The sequence below is a fragment of the Halichoerus grypus genome, chromosome 11 (genome assembly GCF_964656455.1).
Source record: "Halichoerus grypus chromosome 11, mHalGry1.hap1.1, whole genome shotgun sequence".
NCBI classification, from domain to species: domain Eukaryota; kingdom Metazoa; phylum Chordata; class Mammalia; order Carnivora; family Phocidae; genus Halichoerus; species Halichoerus grypus.
Window position 1 is genome coordinate 56,981,872 of NC_135722.1, and position 19,340 is coordinate 57,001,211.

At 38.2% G+C, this 19,340-nt stretch overlaps 1 protein-coding gene across 2 annotated transcripts in view; it reads right to left on the reverse strand.

Annotated features, from left to right (window-relative positions):
* NARS2 (asparaginyl-tRNA synthetase 2, mitochondrial) overlaps positions 1-19,340 on the reverse strand; it is a 125,837-nt gene that overhangs the window by 34,942 nt on the left and 71,555 nt on the right. The window lies entirely within an intron of this gene.

A 19,340-nucleotide genomic window follows, 5' to 3' on the forward strand; every position in this document is an offset into this window, starting at 1 on the left:
GGCGATTCTACGTAGAGTGCTCAAAGATGAGTAGCAATAGGGATTTTTAATTTAACAATGGGTTAATAATTTTTCCTAGCAATGCAGGATAAGCTCTCTAGTATAAAATAATAAAGAGGGTCAGAGATTTTTATTTTAATTATAATAAGGATTGGGCTCTGATTGAGATATCCAAGAGTTAAGTATTATTCTAATAGGGTAAGTAAAAACTGATGGCCATGGTGCTTTCTCTGAATTAACAGAAAGATAAAATGAACTGGAAGGTATGTTAAAGAAAACTGCCTAATTCAGCATCTGGTCTTTAAGCAGATGAATATTTAAATCATTTGAGAATGGACGTCCTACGCCAGTGCCCAGTGTTCTGTGATAAAAGCAGGGACAGCAGCCGTAGTAACAGTGATGGTCACTCCATCAGAAGTGCTCCTTGTGGGCCAGGTACTAGCTGGAAGAATCTCAAAGTTAACTCCTTTATAGTTAATTCAATAAAGTATGTATTGTTTCTTCTATTTTTCAGGCTAAGACATGGAAAGTCAGAGAGGTTGAGAAGCTTTCCCCAAAGTCACAGAGACGCAGCCCAGGAAGTGGCAGAGGCCAGATTTGAATCCAGATGTGACAGCCTTCATCATGATATGAAAATACTGATGTTTGTAACTGAACACTGACAAACCTGGAGAATTAGGAAGAAAACTTTGTAATGCACCACCCATGCTTCTCAAAGATAGCTAGGGTAAACAGTTTGGTATATTTACCTTCCTTATGAATAGCTTGTTTTATGTGTTAAAATTATAGCTCACTAGGGTATATTGCCTTCATGTAAATAAGGAGAATGATAAATCTTCATCAATATTTTATAACCTTGAGCAAGTCATTTAGCCTTTTTGGTCTTCAAATTCTTACTGAGTGGGAGACTGGGGCAGCTTGGCATTAATCTCTACTGTCTTTTACAACAATTTTGTTTCTAGGTCCATGTGAAATCGTTCTCATTTTAATTTATGCTGACTTCTTCTTTTCTGTCTTCCACAGACACGAAAGCCATTTGCAGCAAGGCTTGGACTAACCAACATTTAAAATAAGATCTGAGAACAAGGCCACTTCTAAAATAAGATACAAAACCAGGTGAAAGGCCAGTACTGCTGTGAGAAGCAACCAGCAGAAAAAGAAAACACTCAGTACTAAAAAGCATTCTCATGCCAGATTATGGAGAGGCGAGCTATATAAGGAAAGTCCATGAGCTTGGAGTAGATGTTTAAGATAACAAAAGTACATTTAATACACATCAACCAAGTTAACTACAAAAATGGCTCTTTAAAAATAAAAAATAAAGTTACTCCCCTCCCCCAACGTTCTACAAAGGTCATTTTCTTTCTTCTGTGGAGTTCTATGAAACCCTAAATTGGCAAGTGGATTATTATAAAATAGTCACTGATTGCTTGGCCATTTATTCTTTCTGGCCCTGAAATTCAAGAGCTAATCTTTATATTTCGAAAGAGTAGAGGAATTACTGTTCTTCAGCTGGGGAAGAACTTAGTCAGCATAAGGTCAATCAGCAACTTTCCCTAAGGCCTGCACTCCCAACTTCCTATTACTTCTCTGTGGTCAGTTTAGTAAACATTCATTGAACTAAAGTGAACTCACAGCTTTAAACTAGTTTTTGAAACAGTCTTTCTTTGTCTAATGGTATTCCCATCTTTCAGAAAATAATCCTATGTTTTACCAATGCTTTCAATCCACTGGATTATCAATACTGTTACATATTTGTCATTCATTATTTCTACAGAGTGGACTCCAGGCATCTCCTTTTCAGTTTTCCCCTATTCCTCTAACCATCCTGCAATACACTTGGCGGAAGGGGATAAGACATAGCTCTCACCATTTCAACAATTCATGTCAAGATGCCTTAGGGAGGATGCACTCTAAAACCTAAAAATTATTCTCTACCATCATTGCTAACCATCTCTGAAAAAATAATTTTCTTTAACATGTCCTAAATATTTGCTCTGGAACTGAGTTTGAGGCCCAAACAAAATATAATCTTAACTGTATAATGAGATTCAAAGGTCAGTAGTCTGACAACAATCCTGCTAAAGGAGTAGAGGGTTGGCTACTCTTCTCTGAGGAGATAAAATCTGAACTGGGGGAAGGACATTCCAGAAAAGGGAACACTAAGCACATAGGTCCTAAGGTAGGAAATGAGCCTGACATGTTTAAAGAACAAAAGTAGGCCAGCAGCAAGATGAATGGTAAGAGGTCAAAGAGGTGGGAAGGGATCATGTAGGGCATTCCTTGTAAGCCATGGTAATAAGGAGAGTCTGGATTTTATTTGATTCTCCTTGGAAGATTCTCTCCTCTTGAAACAGTTAACACTGAATTCTCCTAGTTTTCCTCCTATTTATTTGATGTCTATCTCTGCCTCCTTACACATTTCTATTCTGTTTAGTAAACACTAGAATTCCTCAAAACTTAGTCCCTAGGCCCTCATCTTTTCTCACTGCATACATTCTCCCTAAATGATCTCACCTCAGCCAACAATTTCAATTAACTACCGGCACACAATTCACACATTTCTATCTCCTGCCCAGATTTCTTCTCTAAGCTCCAGAAGCATGTATCATGTATTTGATTGATCCTTTCACTTGTCACAAATGGAACTCATGCCTTCCCCAAGCCCCACTTCGGCTTCAGTCTTCTTCCAACCTTCTTAGGTCAGTCCTCCCATTAGGCTCTTTTTTTTTTTTTCTTTTGAAGATTATTTATTTATTTATTTGACACAGAGAGAGAGATAGTGAGAGAGAGAGCACAAGCAGGGGGAGTGGCAGGCAGAGGGAGAGGGAGAAGCAGGCTCTCCGCTGAGCAAGGAACCTGATGCAGGGCTCGATCCCAGGACACTGGGATCATGACCTGAGCCGAAGACAGCCGCTTAACTGACTGAGCCACTCAGGCGCCCCCCTTAGGCTCTTTTTAATAACACCATGTACTACTGTTCACAGCACTTTTTTAAATTAAAAAAAAAAATGTGATCCTTTGTTTAGTGTCTGTCTATCTACTTCATTAGACTGTAGATTTCATGACCTTATCTATGTTTTGGTTCATTACAGTATCCTCGCTCTTAACCCAGTGTGCCCAATACACACCAGACAATTACTATTTGTCAAATAAGCAAATAACTCATTTTCTATAAAATATGCCGATCCCCAAAGTGAATCTTTGAAAAAGCTCTGGAATGGGGGGTAAGGACAGAGGAGAAAGAAGAGGAAGACAGCAAGCAGAATATAAATTACTAAGCAAAAAATTCTGCTATTCTCTGAAATAATTTTTCAGAGAAGGTACTAGGAGAAATTTTTATTTCTCTATAATTTTATTTATTTATTTGACAGAGAGAGAGAGACAGTGAGAGAGGAACGCAAGCAGGGTTCCGGAATGGCAGAGGGAGAAGCAGGCTTCCCGAGGAGCAGGGAGCCCGACTCGGGGCTCGATCCCAGGACCCTGGGATCATGACCTGAGCTGAAAGCAGATGCTTAACGACTGAGCCACCCAGGCGCCCCCAGAATCAGTTTTTTGAAAAGTGACTGCACATAATTAGTTTTTACTCTGTAGGTAGCAAGTAAATTTTTGAAAAGGACTAGATCTAGTGAACTTCTCTAATTAGTAAAGATTTTATTTCTTGATGAACTGAAATATTATCACATGAAAAAATTACCCTAAGTCTTAATCTATGTAAACAAAGCAGCACCCAATTTTTTGGCTGTTGTAAGAGAGGATACCAACAAGTTAAAACAATTATTCCACTTCATCATTCCTACAATGATGGGCTCTTCAGAGGACTGACTGATTGGATATGAGGTCTCAGAAAGTAAGATTTTTGTAAAGGGCCACAATTTGTGTACTGTTCTAAATGAATGTTTATCCTCATGTTTTAATAAGACGCTAAAATCACTTTTCCAAAAAAGGTAAACATTTTGTTAACTGCATCTACTCATGCCTAGATTATCCTTCTTACATTTCTCCTATTTAATAGTCCTTATACTAAGGACCACTAAAGAGAACAACAGGCCAGTATGTGCACCACACGGTATTTATATATTATTTATGCCTACAAAGATTTCAAAGGTTATCTTTCTGAGGCCTGATGCTAGAGGTAGATGAGTCATTATGGCATTGAACCATCAACAATTTCCTGTACAGATGACCCTTACTTTTTTAAGGTGATGGTAATGATTAAGAACATGTACTCTAAAGACTTAAATTGAAATCCTGGCTCCTCCACTTATGAACTAGCCAAGTTAAGTTCGTTGAGACTAAATTTCTCCATGCGAAAATGGGGTTAAATATATATATGTCATGGAGTTATTATAAAGACAAAATGAAACAAAATATGTGAAAAGATTAACCTAATATTACCTAATGGTAAGTGTCCAACAAATGGGTAATAGCTGTTTTTGTTTCCTTTTTTCCCAAAGGTCTACATTTCTCATTTTGCTGGTCTCAAGACCTCTTTATACTTTCAATTACCAAAGATTTCAAAGAGATTTCATTTATGTAGGTTATGTCTACCAGTGTGTACCATTAAAACTGAGAAAATTTTAAAAATTGTATTAATTGATTTAAAGACAATGATAAACCCATTATAAGTCATAAGAACAATTTTTTTAATAAAAAATCGTAAGAGTGGTACTGTTTTACTTTTTTGTAAATCTCTTTCATATCTGGCTTAATAGAAGACAGCTGGATTCTCAAATCTGCTTATGCATTCAGTCTGCTATGCTATCACATGTCACGAAGACTTTGGAAAACTTCAATGTGCATTCATGAGAGAATGAGAATGAAAAAGGGAAATACTGTCTTAGTATGATTATGAAAATAGTTTTAATCTCAAAGGACTCCCCTGAAAGGATCTCAGGGGGCCTCAGGGATCCCCAGACCAAACTTCGAGAAACACTAATGGTTCTTAATGAGGAGTATTACTTCTGGACTTTACCTCTGGAGACCTCCATTCAGAAAATCTAGGGAAGGTACTGGCCATGAGTATTTTTAAAAGTTCCACAGGTAATTATTATGTGAACCCCTGATTAAGAATCACTACTCTAAAAAATGTTTAGAGTCCCTAATCAATATCCCTTTTAGAAAGTCTCTTGATAACTAAAATTTTTAAATGAACAATAACGCTGTTTTGGTGAGAAACTCCTCACACATTGCTGGTGGGAATGTAAAATTGTGCAGCTCCTGTGGAAAGGTTTGGTGATCCCTCAAAAAGTTACACATATTAGAACTATCATATGACTCAGCAATTCCACTTCTGAGTATAAATCCCAAAGAAATGAAAATAGTGTTCAAACAAAACCTTGTACCTGAATGTTCATAGCAGCATTATTCATAATAGCCAAAAAGTTTTAACTCAAATGTATGTTAACAGACTCATGGAAAAACAAATGAGATCTATCCACACTATGGTATACTATTCAGTCAGAAAGAAGAATGAAGTACTGATATACCCCCACAATATGAATAAACCTTGAAAACATTATGCTGAAATTAAAGAAAGCAGACACAAAAAGCCACATAATGAAGGATTTCATTTCTATGAAATATCCAGAAGAGGCAAATATATAGAGACAGAAATCAGAAGAGTGAATGTCAAGGGCTAGGGAGAAGGGCGAATGAAGAGTAACTGCTTCGTGGGTGTGGGGTTTCCTCTTGGGGTGATAAAAATGTTCTGGAACTAGGCAGTGGTGTTGGTTGCACAAATTTCTTGTTATGTGTATTTTATCACAATAAAATTTTTTAGTTTATTGGAACTAATTGTCCATGAGGCACTTCACATGTTTTATTTTATCCTTGCTACCCTACAAAACATTATACTACATCGTCATCCTGTTCTTGACTGTCAGGATGTTCCTGACTCACCTTTCATCACCGGGCAGTCTCTGAGACTGCCTCTTCTACCACTTACGGCTGCTCTTTTCGATCTTATGCTTTCCTCTAACTACAGTCCCTTCTTGGTGAAAGGGGATGTTCATTTATAAGCACTGGCGGTCAATCAGGACACCTTTTCAGTTTATTTTGGTTACAGAAATATGATAACACATCCAATATATTTTATAGCTCTCTTTTGCTCAGGCATTTACCAAAAATGACTTCTTTAGTGGCATGCTTCTCCCCCCCACCCCACTTCCTTTAGCTACTCTCAGGTCTAGAGCTATTGTGGAACACTGTGGATTCTACAAGGTTGGACTTGAGTAAAAGGAATCTTTGTTGTTAATGCTTAAAGGACTTACAGCAGTGGTTCTACAACTTGAGTGTGCATTAGACTCACCTGGGACTTGTTAAAATATGGCTTGTAGGACCCCACACTCAGAGTTTCTGCTTCAGTAGGTCTTAGGGGAGGCCTGAGAGTTATATAAGTTCCCAGGTGATGCTGATGCTGCTGGTCCAAGGACGACACTTTGAGGACAACTGATCTAGTGTGGTTCTCAATCTTGGCTGCATAGAATAACCTGCGGTATTTCAAAAACAATCGTGAGGCCCAGTCCCTCCCCCAAACCAATTAAATCTTTTTCTGGGGGCTTGAGCTGAAATACGATGCATCGATATTTTTTAAAAGGCTCCCCAGACATTCTAATGGACAGCTAGAGTTGAGAACCACTGATCTAGACCCTCTAATTTCTAATTATAATGCAAAGTAAAAGGGACAAATAATTGATATAAGAGGTGTTATTTCACAAAAGGTACCATTTGCATAAGAGCTACAGACTATGAATGAATAAGATATTTCTAATACTTTTGACTGACTCCCAATCCGAGCTTGTTCTATGAACACAAAAGCATAAAGGGACCATGGCAGACTAGAGACAGAGGCAAGATGCTTTTAAAGGAGCACTTAGCTTACCAGAAATAATGCAAAAAAAAAAAAAAAATCTCTACTTCTCTGCATTCATTTTCCCTGAATTCGAGAAGAGGAAGAAGGGAGGGGAAGGGAAGAAGGAAGGGGGAGAGGAGAACAAAAGAAAGGAGAGGAGGAGGAAGACACAGAATAGAGAAATACCCGTTTGGACCTTGCAGTAAGTCTTTCACGTGTGTGCCAAGTGATATATTTCACAGCTGCATGGTAATGCACTAGTTAAACACTAGGAAAAAATACCCATCAGTAATAACATAGATGATCTGTGGCATAGTCATACAAAGGAATAACCCATGATAGTGAAAATGAGACGACTATGCAACATGAATATAATGTAACAATGGGGATGTTACTGGGAATATAATGTTAAATGAATAAAGGAAGTCATAGAAGAATACATATAGATGATTCCATTCATATAAAACTCAAAAACTTGTAAAACTAAAAAATGAATTGTTTGTGAATATATGTGATGAAATAATAATAAACACAAAATTGAGGCTAGCTCTCATGGGGAGAGAAGGGGAAAGTACATACAGGAGACTAAAGAAATGAAACATTTTGAGAAGATGGGGGTTGGTGAACGTATCACTATTCTTTATACTTTACCTATATATCTGTTTAAAATTTTGTGTCTATGCGATATTTAGACATCAAAAAAGACATAGGATGGACAAGCTAATGGAACACAATAAAAAGTAAAACGACAAAATCAGACAAAAACTAAAGGTCAGGCGTTGGCGTCAGCCCAGAACACCTTACCAGGACACCACTCAGTTCTTCATGCTTCCTACCTTTCCCTTCTGACTATGCATTCAATTTAATTCAACAAACATTAATATACCCTGAGTACCTACGTTTTCCCAGCATTACTACTATGCTAAGGACAACAGAAACCTCCTAACAGCATATGACATGGGTGACTTCAATGCTTTATGCTCTGGACAGAGGCCAATTAAATCTGCACCGTTCAATATGGTGGCTACTAGCCACATATGGCTACTTAAATCTACACTATTTAAAATTAAATAAAATTAATACAAATTCAGTTCCTCAAGCTAGCCACATTTCAAGTGCTCAATAGCCACATACAGCTAGTGGCTACCATAATGGACCGTGCAGATACACAACACTTCCATCACTGCAGTAAGGCCTGCTGTCCAGTACCAAAGTAGACTGTTGAAATCCCAGTATCTACAGAAAATAATCAACTGCAAAAAATGTGTGCTCAGACAATGCAACATGAGGGAAGAGATCAATGGAGGACAGAACTCTGGGTACAGCTTCCTGAATTTGTCCCAGTGCCTAGTCATACATATTTTATTTTTCCCATGGCTACCGATCTGCCATGTCAGGTCCCTGTGGCTCTCCTCCCATCTCGAATCTGGTGCTTTATAAAACTAATGTCCTGCTTCTTGGTGTTGGCAGGCACAGCTCCCTTCTCTGATAAAATGGCTTTCTGAAAGGCACTGACTCACAACCTAAGACTTATTCAGTAATCAGTATTTCTAGCTTCTGTTAACTTTCCATCTATGTGCTGCCTAACTCTGAGAATCACGCTTTGATAGGCTATTGAATCATCCTGTGGGCATATTATTAGCCAGCTTATTCGAATATCTTCTAAAGATGAGGATGAACCAACTATTCTCCAATGATAACGGCTCCCTAAGAAGGAACATTAAAAACATACATGATGCAATGGATAGTTCTTCCCTTTTTTGATTTGGTTTCACTTAAAAGTATGTTGCTAAATGCCAGGAAGAAAGAGTGATTGCTGTAAAAATACTAAAAACAAATAGTTTTAATGATATGGATTATGGTATGATCTACACAAAATGTAGGGAGACTTTGGATTGAACTAATTTGAGCAGTTATCTTCAAATTCCCATGTCACACCAACTCTCAAGAGCTATATATGAAATACCAGAATTGTCAAATCAAACACATATTTTGGCTATAAAGGGTATGCTTGTAAATTCTGAGATAGTTCTTTGTACAGTAGTCCCTAAAGTACTCTCTGCCTAGAGTTCAAATGTTCTCATTGAACCTCACACTATACTGTCCTGAAGTAGAATGATGAGGAAAGCACAGAGTAATTACCCAGTTGAAGAAACTACATAAAAGTCACTAAAAGATGTTTCACAAACAAAAACATTTAGGTTTTTATTTTTATCTCCCAACCTCCATCATAATTCACATTAAATCTGCCTCTTAAATGTGAAATACAGCTGGTTCAGGTTTTGCATATTCTCCAAATTGTAGAGATTTGTGTGACACATGTATGTTTATCTGTCCTATGCACCTGTTTCAAGTGGCAAAACACGGGTTTTATTTTTTCAGTGTAGGGGTATATCACAGGAGATAAAGTGGGGATTGACATCAAGAGAAATAAAAATAGTATGATTATCAACCAACATATGTGACTGAGCTTATTTGTTACTAATTTCTACTGTGAGAAAGAAGCAAAAACCGTGGCTGCTTGAGTTTCTTTTACCAAGTTCTTCTAAAGGAGCAAAAATGAAGTTTCCTTTTGTTTTGTAAAAACGGAAGCAAATCTGTCTTACTAAAGTAAAATACACAGAAGTGTTTCAGTGGTTTCTAGAGTTCATGTACATAGTTTACAGGTGATTTAAAAAATTGTTTTTTCAAGATTTTATTTATTTATTTGACAGAAGAGAGAGAGAGCAGGGGGAGCGGCAGAGGGAGAGGGAGAAGCAGGCTCCCCTCTGAGCAGGGAGCCCAATGCGGGGCTCAATCCCAGGACCCTGGGATCATGACCTGAGTCAAAGGCAGACGTTGAAACAACTGAGCCACCCAGGCACCCCCCAAATTTTTTTTATTAACACTAGATTTTCTTTTTTTCTTTTAAAGATTTTATTTATTTATTTGACAGAGAGAGACAGCGAGAGAGGGAACACAAGCAGAGGCAGAGGGAGAGGGAGAAGCAGGCTTCCCACTGAGCAGGGAGCCCGACGCGGGGCTCAATCCCAGGACCCTGGGATCATGACCTGAGCCGAAGGCAGACGCTTAACGACTGAGCCACCCAGGCGCCCAACACTAGATTTTCTAAATTCATACAAAGAGAAATTCATACCAACAACATGGGAAGGTAAAATGAAATTTTACTTTTTTTTTTTTTTAAGATTTTATTTATTTATTTGACAGACAGCAAGGGAGGGAACACAAGCAGGGGGAGTGGGAGAGGGAGAAGCAGGCTTCCCGCTGAGCAGGGAGCCCGATGCGGGACTCGATCCCAGGACCCTGGGATCATGACCTGAGCTGAAGGCAGATGTTTAATAACTGAGCCACACAGGTGCCCCTGAAATTTTACTTTCATTTAATAAAGTTACTTTAAAATATCTAACTAGGTCCAATACAGTATTATTTCAAGTTTATTAATGCATTTTCTGATGGAATTTTTTTTCTTTTAACTAGAACAGATTGGTGAAATAAGTCAAAAGCACAGAAGTAATTCAGGCCCACAGGTCAGAGCAGCCAAGAAGAAATAGAGAGGCTTTGGGCCTAGCTATCTGTTCTTATCTTACAACTGGCATTATGTATCATGAAATCATACTCATTTATTTCTTCATTAAACTTTTATTAGACAACTACCACTATGGAAAACACAGACTTTTTTTTTAAGATTTTATTTATTTGTCAGAGAAAGAGCACAAGCAGGGGGAGTAGCAGGCAGAGGGAGAAGCAGGCTCCCCGCTGAGCAGGGAGCCCAATGTGGGACTCGACCCCAGGACCCTGGGATCATGACCCGAGCCAAAGGCAGAGAAGCCTAACTGACTGAGCCACCCAGGCGCCCTGGAAAATACAGACATAAATCAGGCACAGCCTTTTGCCTTCAAGGAGCTTATATAGAGTAGTAGGGGAGATCACAGACCAAATGTACAAGCTACAATGACAAAATTCCTAGGGAAAAAAATAGGAGAAAATCTTTGTAATCTTTTGAGTAAGACATAAAAATCATGAATTATATAAGAAAAAATGATAAAGTATTCACCAACAAAATTAAAAATTCTGGTCTTCAAAAGGTACTGTAAAAAGACAGAAAAGCAAGGCACACTGGGAGAAAGTATGTACAATACATCAGATAAAGGTCTAGTATCCAGAACATATAAATAACTGTTATAACTAAATAACAAAAAGACAAACAACCTAACAAAAACAGGCAAAAGAACTAAAAAGATAGTTCACAAAAGAAGATATCTGAATGGCCAATAAGCACATGAGAAAAGACAGTTCAACAGTATTAGTCATGACAAAAATACAAATTAAAACTGTAATGAGACATATACTTACTAGAATGACTAAAAAAATACTGAAGACACCAATTTTTGTCAAACATGGGGAACAAACAAAACTCTCATCCTTTGTTGGTGGGCATACAAAATAGTACAAGTACTCTGAAAAACTGTTCGGCAGTTTCTTATAAAGTTAATCATACATTTACTATACAACCCAGCAATCCCTAGGTATTTACCCAAAGGAAATGAAAACATGTGCACACAAAGACTTGTGCATAAATTTTCATAAAGCTTCATTTATAACAGCCCCAAACTGGAAACAACCCAAATGCCCATCAAAAGATAAATGAATTCCCTCAACTTTATGGTCAACTAATCTTTGACAAAGGAGGAAAGAATATCCAATGGAAAAAGACAGTTTCTTCAACAAATGGTGTTGGGAAAACTGGACAGCCACATGCAGAAGAATGAAACTGGACCACTTTCTTCCACCATACACAAAAATAAACTCAAAATGGATGAAAGACCTAAATGTGACACTGGAATCCATCAAAATCCTTGAGGAGAACACAGGCAGCAACCTCTTTGACCTCAGCTGCAGCAACTTCTTCCTGGAATCATCACCAAAGGCAAGGGAAGCAAGGGCAAAAATGAACTATTGGGACTTCATCAAGATAAAAAGCTTTTGCACAGCAAAGGAAACAATTGACAAAACCAAAAGACAACGATAGAATGGGAGAAGATATTTGCAAATGTCTTATCAGATAAAGGATTAGTATCCAAAATCTATGAAGAACTTATCAAACTCTAGGGCACCTGGGTGGCTCACTCAGTTAAGCGTCTGCCTTCGGCTCAGGTCATGATCCCAGGGTCCTGGGATTGAGCCCTGAGTTGGGCTCCCTGCTCAGCAGGGAATCTGCTTTTCCTTCTCCCTCTGCTGCTCCCCCTGCTTGCTCTCTCTGTCAAATAAATAAAATCTTAAAAAAAAAAAAAAAAACTTATCAAACTCAACACCCAAAGAACAAATAATCCAATCAAAAAAGACATGACATGAACAGACATTTCTCCAAAGAAGACATACAAATGGCCAACAGACACATGAAGAAATGCTCAACATCACTCGGCATCAAGGAAATACAAATCAAAACCACAATGAGATACCACTTCACACCTGTCAGAATGGCTAAAATTAACAAGTCAGGAAATGATAGATGTTGGCGAGTATGTGGAGAAAGGGGAACCCTCCTACACTGTTGGTGGGAATGCAAGCTGGTGTAGACACTCTGGAAAACAGCATGGAGGTTCCTCAAAAAGTTGAAAATAGAGATACCCTACAACCCAGCAATTTCACTACTGAGTATTTACCCCAAAGATACAAATGTCGTGATCCAAAGGGGCACCTGCACCGCAATGTTTATAGCAGCAACGTCCACAATAGCCAAACTATGGAAAGATTCCGGATGTCCACTGACAGATGAATGGGTAAAGAAGATGTGGTATATATACACAATAGAATACTACTCCACCATCAAAAAATGGAAATCTTGCCATTTGCAATGACGAGGATGGGACCAGAGGGTATTATGCTAAGTGAAATAAGCCAATCAGAGAAAGACAATTATCATATGATCTCACTGATATGTGGAATTTAAGAAACAAAACAGAGGATCATAGAGGAAGAGAGGGAAAAATAAAACAAAATGAAATCAGAGAGGGAGACAAACCATAAGGGACTCTTAAGGGTTGGTGGAGGGGAGGAGGGTGGAGGGATGGGGTAACTGGGTGAGGGACATTAAGGCGGGCATGTGATGTAACGAACACTGGGTATTACATAAGACTGATGAATCACTGACCTCTACCTCTGAAACCAATACTACATTATATGTTAATTAATTGAATTAAAAAATAAAAATAAAATGAAATAAATAAATCTTTAAAAAATATGAAATAAAAAAGATAAATGAATTACAAAATTGTAATATCCACGCAATGGAATAATATTCAGCAATAAAAAGGAATAAACCAACTGGACGAATTTCAAAAGCATTATGTTGAGTGAAAGAAGTCAGATACAAAAGAGTATATACTGTATGATACCACTTACATAAACCTAAATAAAGTATTATATAAAAACCATTTATATGAAATTCTAGAAAAGGAAATTCTAATCTGTGACTACAGAAAGTAGATCAATGGTTGTTTACGACCTAGGGCCAGGCAGGGAGACTGCAAAGAGAAATAAGGGGACTTTTTTTTTTGGTGATAGAGTATTTTTTTATTTTTATTACAGTAGAGGTTATAAGGTTTTATAAATTTGTCAAAATTTATTAAACTGTACATTTAAAATGGGTGTTTTTTTTGTATATAAAGGATATTTAACAAAGTTGAGAAGCAACAATAACAAAAAGAGCTTATTCATGCATTGGCCTAATTACTCAATTGTCCTGTTACCTAATTACTTAAATTATAATCACACCCCAACTAAACTATAAAGGGTGAAGTGTCAGGCAACTGGAAACATAGAAGGGGCACAGCAATGACTACTTCGAAGAACAAAAGAACCTAGAACACAATGATAGATCACTGTCAACATAACTGGCCACAGCTCTTAGGGTAGATTATGACCTCACCTGCTCTCAGAGTTTACTTCTGATTTGGTCTTCAAATTCTGACAGGTACTGGTTTAGTTTAACCTTCTGACCTGTCTTGTGAGATCTGAATTCTGACAGACTCACTATTTGTCTCAATCCTCTGCTTTGTGTCAACTCCAGGGCTGCTACTCTTGTAAAACAACTGGATTACTGGCTGCCAGCTATTCTTCCTGGTTACAACACCCTGGCTTCTTTCTTTATAATCACCCTGGGCTCTCCAGGTCCCAGCTGTCATGACGACCATCACCACAGACGACCATTACCATTTCAGCGTCAAACTGTGATAAATGCTGGGCTTTACATAGCATCTAATTCTCACATTGGTTTGGCGAGGTGGCCATTTTCATTCATCTTTATAGTCAGGAAGTGGAGGCTCAGATATTAAACCTATAAAACTTGTACGTATAGAAGGAGAATTCTGATTGTAATCTAACTGTATGACCGTTTACTTGGACAAATTCAGCACGTTCTGGTAGGGATAACGTTATCTCAGTAGCTACTTCACTCTGTAACAGCACCGGCAACCCTCTATGTGTCAATCAACAAGTCTGTCCTATATTTTTAACATCCTCCTTGGTGTCCAACAGTTACATACCATTTGGGTGAACACTAAAATTACTGCTGAATAAATGAGTACCCATAGTTATTTTTAGGTAGAAGAAAACAAGCTAGGGGAAAAAAGTCAAAATGACAAATTTTCTCTGTTCTCAACACAACCTAAATTCTGCAAACATGTAACAAACACAGATTTTTTTTTTCCCCTTTCCTAAAAAAGTAATTAAACCCACCAGAGCAAAATAGAATTTGGACAAGATTACACAGTAATTGTAACAAGTAACAATATCAGTTTTGCTTTTTATAGCTCCAATTACTGTCCATAACAGTCAAATTACTAAGGATTAATTGGTGTCTCACTATAGTAACCTGCATTTGCTTTTAGACAATGCCAACAGGCATTGCATTTTATGCAAAATGAGTTCTATTTGTATCATTCCTCAAAGGATTGACTGGCAAATTTTTTTTTTTTTTTTTAACTCACACCAAACTTGCTTATTTCAAAGGCATTCAATCCTTCAGATACTCTGCTCAGCCAGACCTGAGTGAGATAATAGAAGAATGGGGCTATTCTCTCATACACTTGAAGTTGAGTAAAGGGAAATTAGTAACTGCCGTCACAAAGGAAAGCAAGACTAGAAATAGAGAATCCCATGTTTAGACTTGCAAGGTGATATGCAGATACGGCAGAGTTAATGCATTAGACAAAGACACTAACTCGTCATGCAAATAATGCACAGCCTAACTAGAAGAGCAAACTATTACCACTCAAGCTAGTGAAAATGAAGTTCAAATAGTGAATTAGGCACAGATATTTACGAAGCCCCCCCCCCCCTTTACTTGCTAGATGGGGTAATGCCCAATTCATGAATCATTTAATAAAGACAATTAGATCTTTTTTAAAAAAAGCACAGATATTTACATTCACTCCTTCCTGAGAAAATCTTAAGGTAAGTTAAAAGGAAGAAAGAAGAAGGGGACCCTCAGTGGACAAGAGATCTCAACCAATCTTTGGTTGAGTGAGGATTGATGTATCAAAGCATGGAAACCATTATCTAGAATACAGAGTAAGCATGCTGTAGCAGAAAGGAGGTGACCTGCACACAGAACCATGGTGAGGTTGGAGATGGAGAAAATGGAGATTCACTGATAGATTTTGCCTATGGAACTGTCAGCTCTCTCCAACTTCCCCCAGAATGACTGGAGGGCAGATGTCCCCACCAAACAGGGAACAGAGAGTCATTCTCTAGGGCAGTAGTCCTCAGCAGCATCACTACCTGGTAGGTTTGTCATGACACAGACTGCTGGGCAGCACTCCCCTTGTTTTTGATTCGGTAGTGGCAGGGGCTGTGGGGAATGGGAATGGGAGGTGATTACTCACGTGTAAGGGAATTCTTTCTGAAGCGATGAAAATATAAAATTAGATAGTGGTGATAGTTGTGAAACAGGACCCAGCTATGCCTTAAACTGTCACCATTTTGACTTCAGACTGTATTTTCTAACTAATGAAGTTTATCTTTTCACTTGGGCAAGAGACCCGGTGGACAAAGCATCCCGTAATGGGAACCAAAACTACCCCTTGAGCACCGACTGCCCTGAAATCAGCAAGCCCTCACATGAGTCACCCCTAAGACAATGATTGACCTGACCTTTACTGCCCACCTGCACACACTCTTGGACCTCTGTCCCGCATCCTCCTTATTATAAACCTCAAAGTATTTTCAGCACTTTGGAGACAGTCTTTGGGATAGTAGTCCACTATCTTCCAGGGGCTGGTCTCACTGAAATAAATTCCGTTCTTGTTTGACCACCACCTGTCTTTCTGCCTTTGGGTTTTGCCAGCAGCAAGTGGCCAAACCAGGTCTGTTTGGGACCCCAGAGCCAGGGGCTCTTGAACCCCTGGGCCCTAATTACAGTTGCACAATTTTGTGAATATAGTAAAAACTACTAAATTGTACATTTTTTTTTTTTTTTTTTTTTTTTTATTTATTTGACAGAGAGAGAGAGAACAAGTAGGCAGAGAGGCAGGCAGAGGGAACAGGAGAAGCAGACTCCCTGCTGAGCAGGGAGCCCGATGCGGGGCTCGATCCCAGGACCCTGGGATCATGACCTGAGCCGAAGGCAGTGGCTTAACCGACTGAGCCACCCAGGTGCCCCCTAAATTGTACATTTTAAAGGGTGAATTTTATGGTAAGTGAGTTCTATCTCAGTAAAGTTGTTTTTTAAGAAATCACTTACTCATCTGCATCCAGGGCTCTCACCAAAGCCCAACAAATAGATCTGAGAAAATTTCAAAGCATGTCTCCCCTTTGTCTTTCCTATGTTAAACCGATTCAATTTCTTCAACCATTTCTTTAGACCATGATGTCTACATCCCTCTTATTCTGCCTGTTGCCCTAAAGTAGGATAGGATACAAAATCACAACCTTTTCATATAAAGTTTAATAAAAGACTCCAAGTATTTGGAAGTAGATAAAGGAACAGGACAGAAAAGCTAAATAGTTTGCTAGCTTTTCATGATTTGGCTAAATATAATTCATTCAAGGATAATGTATCAAACATGACATAAAAGTACCAAAAGACATTTCACAACCAAATACAGATAACATGTACTGGGGTAACAAAAAGATTGTATATCATAAAATGCTCTACAATAAGAAGGAAAAGTTGTATTAACTAGATTTCTGTTGTCCCAAGAACAGAAAAGCAATAGAATCCAAACTAAATATAACAGCCAGTGGTCATTAAATATAAATGACATTTTAAAATGCACTCTCATGTAATCATTCTACTGATAAGGTTACTTCTAAATTCAATTCAACCTAGACAAGGTTGAAATTCCCTTGCCATATGCTGTTCTTGCCTCAGGACAGGCTTTTGTGTAACAGCTACCACACTGTGAATTTCTTATTTAATGCTTATCTTGTTCATTAGATTATATGGGGTCATGAAGATTGGGATCATATCTGTCTTGTTCATCTTTGCATCCTAGCACCTAACCTAGTGTTTGGCACACAGCTGACTCTCAACAAATGTTCAATCAAATTGAGATTGATTTTTGAGCTCTGAATCAGGTAAATGGTAGTAATAGAAACTATGAAGACAAAGAGGAACAAGATACAGTTGGAGGAATTTGTGGGCTAATGGGAAGATAAGCATATAAACAGACAATTTCAATTCTTTTTATAAATAGAATTGATAGAAATCCTTTCCAACAGGTATTTAAGTCTTTATTCTGTAATAATGTTATTAAAGTCCCTAAATCCAAAAGCTCAAAGTCTAAGCTATAGAGAAAAAACCAGTGATTCCAGTGTTATAAAACAGAAAGAATAAAGCAACAGGGGCATACAGAAGAAGGGCATTTATTTTATTATTTTTTTAAAGTTTTTTTTTTTTTTTTTTAATATATTTATTTGACAGAGAGAGAGATAGCGAGAGCAGGATCACAAGCAGGGAGAACAGGAGAGCAGGAGAGGGAGAAGCAGGCTTCCCGCCGAGCAGGGACCCCGACGCGGGGCTTGATCCCAGGACCCTGGGATCATGACCTGAGCCAAAGGCAGACTCTTAATGACTGAGCCACCCAGGTGCCCCGAGAAGAAGGGCATTTAAATAAGCAGGATGTAGGGGTGGGAGTGGGGATTCTGGGTGAGATCATTTTTAAGCTGAGTTTATTTTTTATTTTATTTTAAATGATTTTATTTATTTATTTGTCAGAGAGAGAGAGAGCGCAAGCGTGCACACAAGCATGGGGAGCAGCAGACAGAGGGAGAAACAGGCTCCCGGCTAAATAAGAAGCCCAATGCGGGGCTCGATCCCAGGACTCTGGGATCGTAACCTGAGCCAAAGGCAGACACTTAACCGACTGAGCCACCCAGGCACCCCTTAAGCTGAGTTTAGGTGGATGGGCAGGAATTAGCTAGACAAACACATGGGGAAAGGATATTCCTCATCCACAAAGAAACATCTGTATATTATCAGAAATTTATACACAGTTTAGGATAGCTGAAGCAAAGGGAAGTAGACGCAAATGAGTGAAAAGATGAAATGTGTGTGGAAAAAGGAAACTTGGGGATGGTATTCACACAGCTGCTTTGACAAACTGGAAAGATGGTAGTGCCATTTCTCGACACAGGAATTCAGAAGGAAAAAACAGATTGAGAGAATGATGATGAATTTCGTTTGAGCATGTTGAGCTGTTCATACAGCAACCACTGTAGAAGACAACTGGCACTTCACAGGTGGGAGCTGAGCAGAGATTCCACATTGGAGATAGGAATTTCACACCACCATTCTTTGACCTCGAATTTGTGTGGGTTTTAACCCTTGTACTTCCACACCCACAATTCTTCATTAAGACCTCCAATTCTTTAAGTTCACCATTTTTTTCTATCATCACCTACTACCCCTATTTCCTCACTCCTCCTTGATCTATCATGACCTTCAGTACCTATTTCCATCAATCGAACTTGGCAACACCCAACCCCTGGTTAATCCAAATATTCACATTCTCTGTATTGTACCCAAACAAACTAAATATTCCTACTAAACCCTCTCCACTTGCTGCTTAATTTACCTGAAATGCTCATTCCCTAGCTATATTGTTCAAGTGAGAAAACAGGTAAGGTGATAACGAAATTCCTGAGTCTTTTATACCAATAGTCTGCTAATCCATATTTCCATCAAAATAGTTAATTTTTAACATACATAATACACTAAAAGAAGAAATCTCTTTGTTTTAAGGTCCCACTATCAAGAAGAATAATAGCATAAAGAACATCATTATTCACATACATTCAGCAAATAAAGATCTCAAAGTTTCATGGTGATAGCTTTCCCATGAAATAGAGTAAAAAAAGTGATTAACATATTTAACTCTGTTGTGGGCTTAATTCTATAGTAGAAACTATACACAATAGTTTAGAAGAATGAGAATTTGTGCTTTACAAATTCAGTTTAACAATACTTACAGAATATCTACTATTT